The 5,876-nt window shown below is 42.9% G+C and overlaps 1 long non-coding RNA gene across 1 annotated transcript; it reads right to left on the bottom strand.

Moving 5' to 3' along the window:
• Positions 1-1,212: 1,212 nt before the first annotated feature.
• On the bottom strand, positions 1,213-3,880 carry LOC130272770 (uncharacterized). Its single transcript, XR_008843733.1, has 3 exons — positions 3,747-3,880; positions 3,495-3,661; positions 1,213-1,316 (listed from the first exon to the last, which is right to left on the bottom strand). It is a non-coding gene; the product is annotated as an uncharacterized LOC130272770 (long non-coding RNA).
• Between the last annotated feature and the right edge of the window lie 1,996 nt (positions 3,881-5,876).

Here is a 5,876-nt window from a genome sequence, read left to right on the forward strand (position 1 = left end):
TTCCCACTTCTGAATTTCCGCAAGCGGAAATTCAGAAGTGGGAATGGGAGTGCGGAATCCCATAGAAGTCTATGGGCTTTAATATAAGGCAGAATTCCGCAAGCGGAAATTGTACCATGTGAATAGACCCTTACGGTGTCTGAGAAACAAAATTCGAAATATCCGATTAGGTTGCAGAAATCCTGAAAGCGAGAAACTGAAAAAGTATGGTCAAAAGTTACAAAAAGTCATAATAAAACACAAATTATTTACATAAATTGTCTTTACTGAAAATTTGGTTTCACCATCCATATCAGTCCAATAATCTGGAATGTCCGAGGCTCTGTCCTCCATCTGTTCCTGCTCATGCAGATTAAATGAATTTTACTGTATGTTGTAAAAGTCCAGAAATGTGCAAAAAAGGATAAAGGACACCGCAGCCCGAATATTCAAGATGGCGTGAATAGACCCTTACAGTATCGCGGACCCGCGGACCCGTTCACACTGCGGAATTTCAGCATGTTTTTCTTTTGCGCGGAATCCGCGAGGATTGCATAGCCATCAATGGTGATGGCGCAGTCCCACCACCGAATGGAATCTCCGCTCGCGGAATTCTGCGAGCAGAGATTCCGTTCCAAATCCGTAGTCTGAACATACCCTTAGGGTCTATTCCCACTTCTGAATTTTCACTACCGAAATTCTGCCTCAAATTATAGCCCATAGACTTCTATGGGATTCCGCACTCCCATTCCCACTTCTGAATTTCCGCTTGCGGAATTCTGCCTCAAATTATAGCCCATAGACTTCTATGGGATTCCGCACTCCCATTCCCACTTCTGAATTTCCGCAAGCGGAAATTCAGAAGTAGGAATGGGAGTGCGGAATCCCATAGAAGTCTATGGGCTTTAATATAAGGCAGAATTCCGCAAGCGTAAATCGTACCGTGTGAATAGACCCTTACGGTGTCTGAGAATCAAAAATGGAAATATCCAATTAGGTTGCAGAAATCCTGAAAGCGAGAAACTGAAAAAGTATGGTCAAAAGTTACAAAAAATCATAATAAAACACAAATTATTTACATAAATTGTCTTTACTGAAAATTTGGTTTCACCATCCATATCAGTCCAATAATCTGGAATGTCCGAGGCTCTGTCCTCCATCTGTTCCTGCTCATGCAGACACCGCAGACCGAATATTCAAGATGGCGTGAGATCATCCCTCCCCAACCCCCACCCCCACGACTCGTCTTTCCACTTTAAGGGTTATCTTGTCTGTGGATAAGACTTTATCAATAATCTCCGATCTATGATGAGTAGATCTATCGGGTGGGGGGACCCCTGTGGATATGGAATATACAGGTTTAACCCGATGTACAGCACAAGAATATCTGGGACTATCTACCACTTAATGTCTAAAAGTACCGTATATAACAAAAAAATATCCTTTTTTTTTTTTTTTTTTTTAAAGCAATATTACAAAATAAGATATCTTTATTAAAGAAAAGAAAAAATACATTTCTCCGGAGTGCCCTTTTAAAATCTGTTTGTAAGGTGTGTAGTAGAGTTTTACTGTCCCAATGGGCTTCTATACCCCTATATAACCTTATCCTACGCGCCCCCATCAGGACATGTTCACGTAGTAGACAATTGCCCGTTGCCCCTATTTCCCACATGTCCCACATAATCCTTCTAGTACTTATCAGCTGCTCTATGCTCCAGAGGAAGTTGTGTAGTTATTTTCAGTCTGACCACAGTGCTCTCTGCTGACACCTCTGTCCATGTCAGGAACTGTCCAGAGCAGGAGAGGTTTGCTTTGGGGGATTTGCTCCTACTCTGGACAGTTCCTGACATAGACAGAGGTGTCAGCAGAGAGCACTGTGGTCAGACTGGAAAGAACTACACAACTTCCTCTGGAGCATACAGCAGCTGAAACGTACTGGAAGGATTAAGATTTTGAATTGATGTAAATTACAAATCTCTATAAGGCTGCATTCACATCTCGTTTTTTACATACGGGCGCCGGATCCAGCTGGGGGAGGGGAAAACCGGGTGCTCCCGTACCCCAGCGGCATCAGCCCGTAAATCCATTTCCAAACGGTGACTCCGGTCGGCTCAGTTTTGACCCGTATCCAGTTTTGTGACCAGACCTAAAACCATAGTACACTACGGTTTTAGGTTTGGTTGGGAAACTGGATACGGGTCAAAACTGAGCCGACCGGAGTCACCGTTTGACTCCGGTCGGCTCATTAAAGTAAATGGATTTACGGGCTAATGCGGCTGGGGTATGGGAGTGCCGAGTTTTCCCCTCCCCCAGCCGGATCCGGCACCCGTATGTAAAAAACAAGATGTGAATGCAGCCTAATTTGGCATTTTTTTTCCCAGTGGAGTACCCCTTTAAGTGGAGTACCCCTTTGTTTTCTGTGGATAAGGATGGTGATCACATGACCTGGTTAGAGTAATGAAACGCATGGACGCAGCTGTGCTGCAATGAAACACATGGCGGTATATGACTAGTGATGAGTATGCATGATACGGAGGGGGGAAGGCGGAGTGCTTCTTTAATACATTAAAGGGGTTATCCAGGAAAAAAAAATGTTTTATATATCAACTGGCTCCAGAAAGTTAAACAGATTTGTAAATTACTTCTTTTAAAAAATCTTAATCCTTTCAGTACTTATGAGCTTCTGAAGTTAAAGGAGTAGTCCAGTGGTGACCCAGTGGTGACCCAGTGGTGAACAACTTAGTTTGAGATCGCGGGGGGTCCGACCGCTGGGGCCCCCTGCGATCTCCTGTACGGAGCCCCGACAGTCCGCGGGAAGGGGGCGTGTCGACCTCCGCGCGAAGCGGCGCCGACACGCCCCCTCAATACAACTCTATGGCAGAGTCGAAGCGCTGCCTTCGGCAATCTCCGGCTCTGCCATAGAGATGTATTGAGGGGGCGTGTCGGCCGCCGCTTCGTGCGGGGGTCCACACCCGCTATCTGGGCCGAGAGCCTGGCCCCCGTACAGAGAGATCGCAGGGGGCCCCAGCGGTCGGACCCCCCGCGATCTCAAACTTATCCCCTATCCTTAGGATAGGGGATACGTTTTTCACCACTGGACTACCCCTTTAAGTTTGTTCTTTTCGGTCTAAATCCTCTCTGATGACACCCGTCTCGGGAACCGCCCAGTTTAGAAGAGGTTTGCTATGGGGATTTGCTTCTAAACTGGGCGATTTCCGAGACACGTGTCATCAGAGAGGACTTAGACAGAAAAGAACAACCTTAACTTCAGAAGCTCATAAGTACTGAAAGGATTAAGATTTTTTAATAGAAGTAAAATACAAATCTGTTTAAATTTCTGGAGCCAGTTGATATATAAGAAAAAGTTTTTTCCTGGAATACCCCCTTAAACCTCTTCATTCCCTAAGAGGATGGCATTGCTCCGCTCTGTGAGTACAGGTCAGGGACTGGCAGCAGATGGTCTTGTTTATGTCTTGGGTTGTAAGGAAATGCAGAGGCTGGGGAAGATGTCATACCATTTAAGGGACCACTTTAAGGATGAGACAGAGCAGAGATGGCTCAGCAGCTCCGATCTCTTCATCATGTGTTCTCGCCTTCGTAACGCACTCCAACAAATATACAGAAGGCTGCCAAGATAGCTCCGGATCGTACCCTTGTGCCCCCGCCGGGTCCTTTAAAAACACTAAAAATAATCATTTGTAAATAAGTGTCTCTTGTTGGAGGATGATGATGCAATAGGGTCACTTTAAAGTGAAAACGCCGCGCACCTGTTAATGAAGGTGAAGTAGCAATAGAGACGTAACTTGATCATTTGTAGTCAGTGAAGTATTTTGGATGATTAATATAGCATTTTGGTCTCTAATATATTCATTTTTGGGGAGATTTATCAAAACCTGTGCAGGGGAAGAGTGGTCCAGTTGCCCATAGCAACCAATCAGATCGCTTCTTTCATTTTCCACAGGCCTCTTTAGAGGCCTGTGGAAAATGAAAGAAGCAATCTGATTGGTTGCTATGGGCAACTGCACCACTCTTCCTCTGCACAGGTTTTGATAAATCTCCCCCTTTGTGTTGAAAAGTTTAGCTGTTTTTATTAGAGATGAGCGAACTTACAGTAAATTCGATTCGTCACGAACTTCTCGGCTCGGCAGTTGATGACTTATCCTGCATAAATTAGTTCAGCCTTCAGGTGCTCCAGTGGGCTGGAAAAGGTGGATACAGTCCTAGGAAAGAGTCTCCTACGACTGTATCCACCTTTTCCAGCCCACCGGAGCACCGGAAAGCTGAACTAATTTATGCAGGATAAGTCATCAACTGCCGAGCTGAGAAGTTCGTGACAAATCGAATTTACTGTAAGTTCGCTCATCTCTAGTTTTTATTTATTTTTTAAAGGGGTACTCCGGTGGAAAACATTATTATTTTTTTTTTTAAATCAACTGGTGCCAGAAAGTTAAACAGATTTGTAAATGACTTCTATTAAAAAATCTTTACCCTTCCAGTACTTTATAGCAGCTGTATGCTACAGAGGAAATTATTTTCTTTTTGACACCTCTGTCCGTATCAGGAACTGTACAGAGCAGCAGAGGTTTACTATGGGGATTTTATCCTGCTCTGGACAGTTCCTGATACGGACAGAGGTGTCAGGCAAAAAAGAAATTCAAAAAGAAAAGAATTTCCTCTATAGCATACAGCCGCTAAAAAGTACTGGAAGGGTAAAGATTTTTTTAATAGAAGTCATTTACAAATCTGTTTAACTTTCTGGCACCAGTTGATTTAAAAAAAAAAAAAAAAAAGTTTTCCACCGGAGTACCCCTTTAAAAAATATATAAAAACAGCTAAACTTTTCAACACAAAATGAATATATTAGAGATTACAATGCTATATTAATCATCCAAAATACTTCACTGACTACAAATGATCAAGAAAGTTAAACAGATTTGTAAATGACTTCTATTAAAAAATCTTTACCCTTCCAGTACTTTTTAGCAGCTGTATGCTACAGAGGAAATTCTTTTCTTTTGTAATTTCTTTTTTGCCTGACACCTCTGTCCGTATCAGGAACTGTCCAGAGCAGGATAAAATCCCCATAGTAAACCTCTGCTGCTCTGTACAGTTCCTGATACGGACAGAGGTGTCAAAAAGAAAATAATTTCCTCTGTAGCATACAGCTGCTATAAAGTACTGGAAGGGTAAAGATTTTTTTAATAGAAGTAATTTACAAATCTGTTTAACTTTCTGGCACCAGTTGATTTAAAAAAAAAAATAATGTTTTCCACCGGAGTACCCCTTTAATGGTGTTCTCCACTTCCCCAGCATTTGGAACATTTTGCTCCGAACGCTGGGTGCGGGCTTCGGGGGTTGTGACGTCACGGGCACGCCCCTGGTGATGTTACAGCCATGCCCCCTCAATGAGGGGGCGTGGCCGTGACGTCATGACCACTGCAGCTCACACCCAGCGTTCGGTATAAAATGTTCCGAACATTGGGGAGGTGGAGAACCCCTTTAAATGGGTTTGCCTATGAAGGATACTTATCACCTTTTATCTTTAGAATCTATAGGGGTCCGATCTCTGGGACCCCCACCAATCACAAAGATTGGGTTTACATATACAGTACTGCCATTTAAATGGAGTTGTGGTTAGTGATGAGCGTCAGGGGCCATATTCGAATTCACGATATTTTGCAAATATATTGATGACTGTTCGTCCTATGTTGGGGAAATTCGCATATTCACTATGTTCATTAACTTTTATTTTCCAATGCAAAAATTAGCATAAAAAATTAGCATAAAAATTTGCACGTAAAAAAAAAAACCTGAATATTCGTCATTACGAACATATAGCACTATATTCTAAATATTTGCGAAATCGCGAAGTGCCGATATTCGTGAAAAAAATTTTC

This window comes from Hyla sarda, chromosome 5 (assembly GCF_029499605.1).
Source record: "Hyla sarda isolate aHylSar1 chromosome 5, aHylSar1.hap1, whole genome shotgun sequence".
In the NCBI taxonomy this organism is placed as follows: domain Eukaryota; kingdom Metazoa; phylum Chordata; class Amphibia; order Anura; family Hylidae; genus Hyla; species Hyla sarda.